The sequence below is a fragment of the Bactrocera oleae genome, chromosome 5, assembly GCF_042242935.1.
Source record: "Bactrocera oleae isolate idBacOlea1 chromosome 5, idBacOlea1, whole genome shotgun sequence".
Taxonomy (NCBI): Eukaryota; Metazoa; Arthropoda; class Insecta; order Diptera; family Tephritidae; genus Bactrocera; species Bactrocera oleae.
The window spans coordinates 60,728,414-60,741,491 of record NC_091539.1 but is presented as its reverse complement, the minus strand read 5'-3'; positions in this window follow the sequence as shown (position 1 = coordinate 60,741,491).

The window sequence follows — 13,078 nt, the reverse complement described above, 5'->3', positions numbered from 1 at the left end:
ACTGAAATGCGCAGCGAAATGAGATAATTAAATAAATAAAAGTCGAATATTATTAAATCCAAATGTGTTTTTAATATACATACAAAATAATTATATAGGCTGATGTGTTTCCTTTATTAAAGGTGTATTAAGGGCTAAATATTATTAAAATTCAAATTTTTTACTCAAATGGATTTATTTTGTCATATCCACATTATTGCTCACCCTGTGATTATTGGATGATAATTTCGAGGACCATACTCTCGAAACATGTGACATGGCGTTTTTATCAAATATTCAATATAGATAAAATAGTATGGAGTTTAAGCTTTTCGCAAGGGAAAGCAATGTTCTTGTTTTTTTTCCAGTTCCAGTTGGTTTTCATCGAAGTCGTCTAACGTGTGTTAGATGAGGGGCGTTCGCTAGGTATACCTTCTGCTCAACGCAAAACGAGACTTTATCCATAATTTGGCAAGGACATGACATATGGCCATACTTTTTTTGCTTAGGTTGGCAGGACAGTTATATTATATATTTACATGTCAAATTTGAGCGCGATCTGTCACATAGTTTTTTTTTTAAGGCACTATAAACAAGTAAACCTCGAGTGTGTTTTTCGAATTTTACTATGGAAATTAACGTTGAGCAAAATGTGTTTGTTTGAAATTTTGTTATTCCAATGGTATAAGTGCGACGGACGCACTGAAAATGTTGCAGAAGGCATATGGGGAGTCTTGCCTATCACGTGCACGTATTTTTGATTGGTATAAGTTGTTCAAGGACGGCCGCACATCGCTGGAGAACTTGCCCCATGATCGTCGTCCAGCAACGTCAATAAACGAAGAAAACGTCGAAAAAGTGAAGAAAATTGTGTTGGAAAATCGTCGTGTGACTGAAAGAGAGATAGCTAGTGAGCTCAACATATCAAATGGATCCGCTCATAGCATTATTCACGATGTTTTGGGCATGAACGTGTGTCTGCTCGACTTGTTCCAAAATCCAGCTCATACGTCTCGTCTTGTACGCGATTATTTGACCAAGAACAACGTAAATATTGTTCCGCAAGCACCGTATTCACCCGACATGGCACCGTGTGACTTTTTTCTTTTCCCTAAACTCAAATTACCGCTTCGTGGAAAGCATTTTCAGTCGATTGAAGTCATAAAAGAGAATTCGAAGAAGGAACTGAAAGCCATACCTAAAGCGGCCTACCAGAAGTGTTAGGAAGATTGGAAAAAAAGGTGGCATATGTGTATCGCCTCTAATGGTGACTATTTTGAAGGGGATAAAATAAATATTAAAGAATAATTAACCGTTTTTGTTGTTTGAGCCAGTCTCGTTTATATTTGAGCAGAAGGTACAAAGAGGTGATTAGAATCACGCGAGGACTCATTGCACGCTGCACATATATTTGTTATGTCGGGGTCGATTCTGGATAAGTAAAAGTTTAAACTGCTACAGTATACAGCTCGAAGTTGTTGGAGTATCACTTTCGACTTTCGAGGCAACACGAGGCTTTCGTCTGGGTGGCGGTTTAACTCCAAGAATGCCATTCACTGGGAGGGAATCGATAAAGGTGTTGATGATTCCATTGTCAATGGGGGGCTCAGTGCGTGTCTAAAGTTCGTTTCTTTCCTTTCGCTGATAGGCACAAGCATTCATTTCTCTATTCTTCCAAATAGATTACATTGTAAGAAACAGTTCAGTTTGAAGAGATCGTATACCAGCAGAAATAATTATAACAAATAAAAACCTTATCTCAACATGCCCACATCCAATTCGGGGTTGTAACCCCGTATGTTGGGAAATCAGAAATTTATTTCGAATAGCGTAACAACTGATGACAAACAAGCTTGCATGCTGGGTACGAACTAATGATCTTATCAGACCAAGGACTGCCAATTCAGCCACAACTATTTAGGAATATTTTCTGCCGCTTTAACTATAATAAATAGATGGTATGTGGAAATAGCGAACTAAGCCGGAACGCATACAGAATATATTACAGTCATAACACAAACCCGAATGTGTGAGTGAAAGAGAATGTAGCGCACTTACTCTCAGCAACAAAATAATGTTTATAATTCCTTTATGATCGCCTGTGCTTGGATGACATTTAACTAAGTTATGAATTATTTTAACGACAGTAGTGAAGAGGTGGTAATCACTGAGGATGTAATATTTTAAAGGAAATGGGAAATTGATCCGAAAAATTGGAAGATCATATTATACTGATTTCATTGCTTGATCAAATTTTTACTTTAGATGATCGAAAATTTTGGCACAGCGTGAATTTCCAGAATAATTCTGCATTATTGGTACTGAACTGGATTGCACCTATTGACTACCATATACAGTCCTTTGTGGAGGCAGAAAAAAGAACTCCTGAGATGAGATCACATAAACTAACAAAGCGCCTTGAGGCCAATACAAATCTGCTAAGCTGTTTTATTTCTATTAACTCCAGTTTAGAGGGAGGACTGAAAGTGAGAGTTCACAAGTTTTTAAGCTTTGATCTCGCAAAGGCGGGACAATCAAGAAGAAGAGAAAAAACGTATCAGATGTATCTACTTCGTATTCTTCTGGCGTCGGTAAGATTTTCAACCATATGCTGTGGACACCGATAGGTGAGTGACCAGTTAGATGCTCTAAAAGTCGGGAAAAAATATTCCTATTTTGAGTGAAGTGCGCACCAAATCTCTTGCGAACCTCTTGGGGACAAAAGGATCTTGCGGCAGCTCAAGAACTATTGCTAACAAGTTCTGCCAAAGCCCAGCTTTCCAGTAGTAGAACGCACGTAGAGGGCAGAACTCCGCCCCGTACCTATTATATTAAAAGCGAGGCATTTTCGTTCCCGAGCCTGCCCTTCCGCTGTAACCTGTTAATCTTATCAGTTTTCTAACGAAGTACTATGACTCGATAGTCCGAATCTCTAAACAAAATGTGCAAAATATTTTATTCTTTCTGACCCCTGGCCGCAAAATGAAGCACTTTGTGTCAGCAGACAGTCACTTTCAGCCTGCTGTGCGTCGAGTTAACGTTCGATATGAGAAAGTCGTAATTTTTTTCAAAGAAAAACCAAATTAAATTTTGCTTCACATATTTTAAAACTCCAAATATTTAAAGGGTGTTGCATACTATTTACATAAATTAAGCTGCACAAATCGATCATACAACTTTCGGAGCAACTTCCAGTGAAGCAGAAAAACCCTTTAATGGTGCATGTGTGTAAAAAAGGTTAAAACTCTTTCGAAAAAAAAAAGATTTAAATAAGGGCTACTACTTACGCATCAGAATTCAGGCAATACATGCAACAAATAAGCAGAGATAAAGGCGCACGAAAAACTTAATGTACTCTGAAATATTTACAAGATTAAAGTGGATAACTGGACATGCACACGCGCACTCACACATGCATACACACATGCTAGGATTTAATTTTGGTTTAAATTGCTCGGTGAGTGTGTGCATACCTGCAAAGGTAGAGCCGGAGCCGGAAGGATATGCACAGCAAATAATGGGATTTGTAATTGTATGTGTGTAAGTATTATGCATTTCCGTAGAAAAGGGGAGGGGAGGGAGCAACAATATAATGACTGCGATGTTGAATGTCATCAATGCAAATTGAACAGCGTAATAAACTGAAGTAGAGCAAACTGGATTGACAGCAGAATTACAAACAGAAAAAATCACACACACACATGTATACACGCATATCTACAGCAAAACAGTAACAATTACATGCACACACATGAAATACACATACAAATTTACATGCATGTTAACGGATTTACATAGACACGCACTTGTTCCCTTCGCACAAGCGCCACCTCCCCCCACCGCCTAGCCATTTCTGCGCTCAATCGCAAATACAATTGACATTGAAATGACATTTTTATGTGGCATGACAATCAATTTGCATAGTAAGTAGGCGTAACGTGGCATTTTAATGGAAAAATGGACAAGCGAGCGACAGACCTGCATACCGAGGCAATCATTTGTACCGACGACCGATTCAGCTAGAACGGTACTCTGTATCGAGAAGCGTGCCACAGTGCTCCGTTGACTATTTTGTCAACTGACGAGTGGCAACCACACATACCGTTATCGAGAGGCAAGCAGACAGACAGCCAAACACGCAAATAGCATGAGAGAGGGAGAGAGAGAGAGACAGTAAAAGCGTGCTGGGGAAGCACGGAGACCCGCCGAGGCACATGTAGACACTGTGATATAAACAATCAAACTTTGTTCGACAACAAATCGAAAGGCGGCTACAAAAACAAAGCGTGCAAACGCATTGCAATTTCAACACTGAATTTCGAGTCGGAAAACATCGAAATGCCCTCCTAAAGAGTATCATCAGAAATGCTAATTTTATCAACAGCAGGCGGTGGCCGTGTGTGCATGGGCGTGTGTGTGTATGTTGTGCCAGCGCGAATTGGCAGATTTGATTACACGCCTCAATTGCAGCTGAAAAGCATCGAGCAGCGTGCTGGTGGCACTTAATTTGATTGTTGTGGTAAAAAATATTAGAGAGCTTTCGTGTGTTTGTACATACATGTAGATGTGTATATTATAGGCTTTGATTGCAAAATTTACTTGATGCTAAGAGCTGGAGTGTCACGCCTTTTAATCTTAATGGGCCCAGTAAGAGGTCAGTGATTAAGTTTTTTAGATAGGTGATAAAGTTTTCACTCACGTTTGTGCTTGATTGTGGTTTTAATAGCAAACAAATTGGTAAGCAAAAAGTAAGAAGGGCGTATGTTCGGGCGAAACCGAACATGGAATGCTCTCGGAAATCAAAATCAAATTTCTACCTGAAACTTTAAGGATTATTTTTATACCCTGAACAGGGTATATTAAATTTACCACGTCCGTCTCTCTATATATAGCTGAACTACTCGCGAAATTTTTGAAACATCGATCTTAAATTTTGCACCTGTGCTTTTCTCCTCCCCGATAAGCTGCTCATTTGTCGCAACCGCCGATACCCATAGCATATAGCTGCCATACAATCTGAACAATCGGAATCAAGTACATATAAGCAGCTTCTTTTTGAGGAAAGGACAAGTGCAAAATTTCAGATCGATAGCTTAAAAACTGAGTGACTATATACAGACGGACAGACATACGGACTTAGCTAAATCAACTCAGCTCATAATGCTAATCATTTATGTATATATTTTATAAGGCCTTTTCCTTCTGGATGTTACAAACTTCGTGACAAACTTAATATACCCTGTTCATGGTATCAAAAAATCATCAATTAAGAACTGGCGTTGCCATATATAATATACATACATATATAGACGATCATTGAAAGTGTTCGTAATATATAAAATTACATAACTTTTCTAATAGCGCAAGAAAATAGGTAGTTTACAAAATTCTAGTTTTTTTGGTGCTACTTTCGTTGCTCTAAATAACGGTACAAGAAATTTCCCATACATACCAATCCATACCATATATTACTTTGACGTTGGCTCTGCAGTTGTTTTAGCCAACATCCAACACTGATTTTGACTCATTGTAATTGCTGTTTGCTATTAATTCAACTATTTTCATAAAACAAGAAACCAAAACTTTTCGGCGAGTACAAATATAGTATTATATTGTATTGGATTTTAGTATGGTTCCACACTAATTGTTGTTTCGGTTATTGTTATTGTGCGATGAACAAGTTAGTTTACGAATTGTTTAACAGCCATTGAATGCTGTGTACATATGTTTCTATAGTTATGGATATGATTTTTGCTCTTAAGTTAGTTTCAATGCAGACGTTCATGACTTGACGAAAACATCGGTTGTTATATGTAGAAATTTGGGTATGGTAAATGGAGTAGTAGAGGGGTTGCAAGTTAAATATACATATTACTATTTTATAGTAATCTATATATACTATATATCTATGTACTAAACTAAAGCATGTCTTTGACTTTGTAGATAATGCAAAGATACAAATCGGAGCGCTTGAAGAAGCTGGACCCTGAAACTTAAAAAACGGGATCAAAAAATCATCTCTAACATTGGAACGAACGTTGATACTATATCGGCAGTAAATAGTTTTCTATGATATATGGATGAACAATCCAAACAAAATAACAAAAAAAAAAACCAAAACAGGAACGAAGTTTATAGCACCTACTTTACATGTTTTAATCGAATCCAAACTAAGGTCTCTCCCCGTATGGACCATAGGATTGAATTTTAACAAAAGCAAGAAAAGAGAAAAAGCGAAAGTCGCGACAAAGAATGTAGAAACCCCAAAGATATTTACAACATGAAAAAGTTCTTTATTAAATATTCCAGCAAATCAGCAAACTTTATTAAAAATTACTGACCACTCTACAAGCTTTAACTTTAACCCCATTAGTAAGGTTTGTTTACTAGCATCATAGGTAATTTTAGCTTTGCCGCTTCATTTGATTCACAATGAAGCGCAAAAGAAAGTCTACAACTGGCGCCGGCCTAACCCAAGGAGAAAATAGTATAAATACTCGCACAATAAAATCTTAAGTACACATGTGAACATTTCAGACGGCGGCAAGAGCGCCTTGATGCCGACACAACCCAAAGTGACACAGACATAAATGGGCACACATACGCACAATTCACTCACGATTAACCCTATTAAAAGTATCGGCCAACAAACAGCTAACTAACCGTCTAAACAGCCAAACTAGTCGACCGTGTCGTACGGCATTGATAGACTGTAACAAAGTTAGGCTTATTGCAAGTTATCCGACTAATATGTGACACAAAATTAAACCTACAACGGAGAACGAGGAGTGAAGTATGTCGGAAGGAAAGCGGCAAAGTAGTGAATGACAAATTTGTAGTTGGAGAGGAAGTGCAGATTAAATATAAGCAAGCAAGCAAGTAAAAAGGCTCAGCAAAGCGTAAGCAAATAGGAGAGAAGAAATATTTCAGCTCCAAACCCATGCATATCAAAATAAGTAACGAAGTGAAAAGGGAGAACTGAGTCTATGCAGATATTTAGTTTGTTACAGTAGGTGTAGAGAAACTTAATGAGGATTCAATGGTATTTAGTATCAGACATTTTTTCTTCATCCACATTCAAAATATAATAAATAACAGCAATAGCAAGGTTTATGGTATGTAACGGGTAATCTAAGTAGAGGTACTTTTTTCAATAACTTTTTTTGACAGATCAGGCGTGAATCATGTCAAGCTGGCATGTTACTTTTGTTCAGTATTGTTTGGCAATTTATCATGGAAAGAGTTATGCCTGAACAACGGATACAATATGTTTAACAACTCAACTTATGGTTAACATAATCGGCCTGAGTGTACCATTCGCAATACCATCACCCATCTTGAGACCCATCAATTATTATTGCACGAAAACCGCGGAGAGTCGATTCGGCGTCGTTCGCAGCAACTCGAACTGACGTATGGAATGTCTTGGCGCATTTTACGCCGAGATCTTAAATTGAAAGCGTACAAAACACAGCTTGTACAAGAACTGAAGCCGCTCGACTTTTCCAAGCGGCAACGCTACGCTCTATGGTCTCTTGAAAAGTTCCAAGAAGATCCAACGTTTTCGAACCAAATTTTGTTCAGTGATGAGGCCTATTTCTGACTTAATCAGTATGTAAATAATCAAAATTACCCCATTCGTGACGAAGAGCAACCTAAAGAGATTCAAGAGCTGTCATTTCATGCAGAAACAACAACGGTTTGGTGTGGTTTGTATTTATTCAGAAATGATGGCGGTGAGAACGTAACCGTCAATGGCGACAGGTCTCGCGCCATTATAACCGACTATTTGATGCCTGAAATTGAAACTCGTGACTCGGCGACATTTGGTTTAACAAGACGGCGCCATTTCCCACACATTGCAACAATCAATGGATTTATTGAGAGAACACTTCAGTGAGCAGATAAATTTTAGGTTTTGGGCCGGTCGATTGCCCACCAAGATCATGTGATATCACACCGTTACACTTTTTCCTGTTGGGCTATGTAAAGTCTAAAGTCTGCGCGGACAATTCCGCTTCGATTCCGGCCTTGAAGCAAAACATAACGCGTGTCATTCGCCAGTTCCCAGACGAAAGGTTCGAACGAGGACCGCGGCCAACATATGAAATAGATAATCTTAAAAAAATAAATACTAAAGAATGTTATTTCGAATGATAATAAACATTCCCTATTAAATTTACATTTTCTTTGCTTTTCTTTAAAAGGTAAGGTTTATATGTACATATATAAGTACCTAAAACTTAGCAGGTTACCTTGCTCTTCACTTAATTATACGAATAGGTGGTTTTTAGGTCTCTCATAAATTCTGATATTCCGATATCAAAGTACTTAAGCAAATTTAGCAATTTTTATTAAGCGTAAGAATAGCAGAGCAGGTTTTCATTGAATCGGCATACTCAATAAATTGGACAATGGGTGCACCGCCCACTTTTACGAAAAATTCCAAGCGCCAGCAACTACTCAACCAATTTGAACCAAGTTTGGTGCACAAAGTTTATAGAATTTTTTTTACATGTAAAATTTTTAAAATCGGACTGAACCCTTATAGCGAAGAGATCCTCAGTGCTCATAGCTGACTTTTTACCGAAAGTATTGGTAATTTTGATAAAAGTAAGTGGACATGCTTCCTATTAATTAAATAAGTCCAGCCCCATATATAAGATCTAGTAAAAATAAATCCCTCATCTTTGCGATAATTTTTTTTCTTGCATAGTTAGAATGGTCCGATTTAGGTCAAATACGAACCACTTTTCGCTAACCTGTTATTTTGAAGGAAATGTCCTACATGCCACATTCACAGAAACCCTCGACCCCAGTTACAAAAACGAGGATAGTCGATTTTCAGAAGCTTCTCTTGAGGCGAATTTTTTATGATCAAGTTTTCATCACCAGTAATTTTTTTGCGATTCAACAGCCATTCACAGATACAAATTCGTATTGTATACATATGTCAAGCTTCGTTTTGCATTTAACCTTATTTAAATTTGAATAATTGACTGAAAAACAGACAGTTCTTCAGTAACTTTAACAGGAATTATTTACATTATTATTATGTTAATTTCTCAATTAACAGTATGCGCAAGAAATACTAACTTCCAGAATCATTCGACCAGTGAGTTGCTCTTGCTGAGCTTTCCAGCGCTGTGTGGATATTGACTTCATACATTCTACAATCTTTTGTAGCTCAAACGCATACGCACAACACAAACAAATGAGAAAATTAGCGCAGAAGAACAATGGCAGCGGCATTATAACCGGCAAATCTACGCCGCCTAATAAGCAGCCAACTTGCTAAAGGCAAAAAATTAAAAAAAAAACAAAAACACCATTCAAGGTGCGTGAGTTAAAGCGCTACCCACACTCGCTGCTATTACTTCGAAAATGGGTTGAAAAAGTTTTCTAATTTGCTTTAGTGTATCCCCTTCGGGTCACTCCCGTTGACCGACTCGACGTACTGCCAGCCACCAGCCCACTGCTTGACCCATATTCACGCGTGTGTGTGCTTTCAGCTTGTACTCCACTTGTACCGCTTTGGTTTTTTCTTTACTTTTGCGTACAAAACAAAAATTAGCACAACAAAACAATGGGCGAGAACTTAACGAATGAAATGAAACGAAACGAAGGCTAAACCAAACAAGAAGCAGCAAAGAAAGTAGGTAGAGCAGAAAAACTTTGATTCGCATAATTTTCTCGATTGCAATCAAGGAATTTAGTCCTTTCGCTGGGATCTATTTGTTTAAGTTCGTAAAAGTGCGTATTACTCGCTTATTGTTGTTTGTATTGCGTTGGCGCTTGTTTCTGTTGTTCTTCGGTACTATTTACTTTATGCACTTGACCATAAGTTGAACGTAGTCGGATAACGATAATGTAAGCTTTACTTGCTAGTATTTAACCAAAACACAGGCAGTTGAATGGAATAAAAAAAATATATACATACATATATACATACAATATGTATATGTACATGTGTGCTTTGAACCTTCCTCTTACTTTTTTCAGCACCTATGTAAGTACTTCACCCTCACGTATAAATAAATCTGTGTCCGAGTTAACCTCTTCGAAATTGTCATGAAGAAGCTATGCAAATTTGTCAAGAAAAGAAAAGAAATTGTGATTTATATGTTTTTCCCATTTCGCAGCGAGTAAACAAACTTGACGAGCAAAATAGTCAGCTCATTTGAATGTCACTAAAGCAAACTTAAACTCGAAAAGGAATCGGGAAAGGGCAGCACTGGCGTAAGGCACTGTACATAATACATAAAAAAAAGTTCTCCATTCCGGAATCCTAAACAAACAGATGCACCTAAATTGGCTTCATTAAGAGACATTTACAAAATGAACTGTAGACATGTCAATAAATAAGTAAATTTGCAAGAAATATTTTAGGGGAAATTTGAAAATTACATAATGTTTTAATTTGACCACATTTATTGGGTTAATGGTATTAACTAATTTGGGAGCAAATTATAAATGGTAACGAAATAAGATAGACACAATAAAATACTAAAAAAAAAATCATTACTCTTCTATTAATGGAAAACCATAACCGAAAGTTTGTAAGGAAGTACGAAATATGCATAAAATCAAAATTTAGTTGATAATCAGTGGGAACCACGCGGCGCTTGAAACAATTTTGTTTTCAGTTTCAATAGAACTGTAATGAATTATTTATTACGTATTATATATTATAGAGTATATAGAATAGCTAGCTGTGTTTTTTCAGGTATTTTTCAAGACTCTCTTCAAAATATCACAATTCAGTTTATTTACTACACTATTTTTTTCGATTGGATTATTATGAGATCAACTCAGCTTTAACCCACACAATTTTTGATTTCTGAAAATTTTGTTTTTTTAAGAGGTTATGTTATATTAGTTTAGAAATCTGAAAAATATAAACTTTTTTGCTTACATATTTTGATAACTTAGCTGTTCAAAAATATTTCCCTAAAAGAATTTTTCAAAATTCAACTTATTTTCAAAGTTATAGCGGTTTTATGTTGATATTTTGTCGAAACTACTTTTTCGATGCTTTCGTCACGATATGTCAACTTCTGATCAGTTGATTTGATTAAATTTAATTAAACGACACTTAATACAAAATAACAAAAACTGACTGCTTCGAATTTATAATATTTTTAAAATATTCAAGAGAAAAAAAGTGTTGTTAAAAATTGAGCCTTATTTTTGTAAAGCCGCGATTTGTTGGAAAAAATTTTTGTTAAAGTTTTGTGGGCTCATACAGTAATGACAATCGTAGTCATCAAGAAACTGTCATTGTTTAACTTTTCAAATGACTAGGAGAGTAGAAATAGTGACGTCCAGGACGTGTTCTTCTTTTCCTCTATTTGAAGAATGTCTAGCTTTATGAATTAAAAAAAAAAAATTTATGACAAATATATCAATTTTAAAAAGTGCTCGAAATTTCAGCTTCTAGACTACAATACCTCCTTAATTAAAAAAATATACCATACAAAGAACTTCAGCATATTGTAACATAAATCAAAATTTTGTCTTTACTATATAAGTATTCATGAACCGGGGATGCCACAACTATATGTTAGATATTTAGCAAAATTTTATTCTTTTATATTATGGTATATCTAATTATTCAAGAAATATAATATACAGCAAGGAACATTTATTTACATTTATCTTCTTAATTTCTTAATATATTTGACAGTTTATGCATATTTTTCATGTAATTCTCTACCGTAGAGTTAACGTTCCTTAATCTCTTTTTTAACCAATACAAGTATGACCTTTTTGGGTTTTGTTCTCTCAGTGAATATGACTCTGTCAACAAGTCTCTGGCTCTGAGTGAGCAACCCGACTTAATCTCGTGGTTTTTCTTTGTAAACCAAATAGTCACTTTGCCATGAATTTGATGGCTTCACTCCTAAATTCCTACTAAGGGATCAAACTATCACATGCTAATTGGACGATTTTCGCGTCTAATTTCAATAATACTCGCAAATAGATGAGAAGATGCTTCATGGCAGCTATATGCTATAATGGTCCGATATCGGCGGTTCCGACAAACGAGCAGCTTCTTGGAGAGAAAAGAACGTGTGCAAAATGTCAGTTCGATATCTCGAAAACTGAAGGACATTTATATATATATTGTATTTTGTAGAGTCTCCGAAGTTTCCTTCTGGGTGTTACAAACTTCGTGAACGCTCAGTTCAAGGTATAATTGCACCTAAGGATCTATTGCAAGAACTGATCAATTATATAGCTATTCGATGACTATAATAGACTTGATGACTATAATAGACTTAAATTAAGGTGTTAAGGGAAGTATTTTGGAAATGAACCAATTAATAAATAATCAATAAAATATATATATACATATATATACTATATATTATATGATATGATATCAATGATATGATTAATTAATCTCATAAGGGCAGGTATGATTTTTATGGAAAAATTTAAAAAAATTTTATGAAAAAAATTTGATGAATAATTAAAATTTCGCGCAAATACCTTATATATATTGATTTTCTTATTTGGATTTTGAGTCATAAATATGTAATCAACCCACGGTTGTAGTGCCAAAACTGCAGAGGAAGTAGAATAATTCGTTGACTATTCCTACCGGGCAGTTGCTTCGTGGCATACATATAGTATTTTTAGTGAGGCAAGCTCTGGTATTTTGCATTTAAAATATAAAATAAGGAATTCCTCTTACTAATGGAACATGATTTTTGGTGAGCCATACTACTCTCATACTAAAAAATGGCTCAACAGATAATAAAAAAGTGGAACGGTATGTCTTATTAGTGAATAATATGCGAAAGCGCTACCGAAATTTTGTACCACGAGAACCTATAATGAAATGTTGGAAATTGTTAAAACTATTTGCACACCGAATGTATTGTATATATAGAGCGCGCCTGCAGAATCTACCAACCTACAAAAGTCTGTCTGCCTTAAGCAAATAACTAGGCATTCTTTGGATAGTACGCATTAGCCATTTGTCCGAAGTACAGTTACACTTGTGTCTTGCATTGCTTCACTGGCATTGCGACTCCTTATTGTGGCAGGCTGCCAATTAAAGCACCACAACCGACCAGGTAACTAAACACTT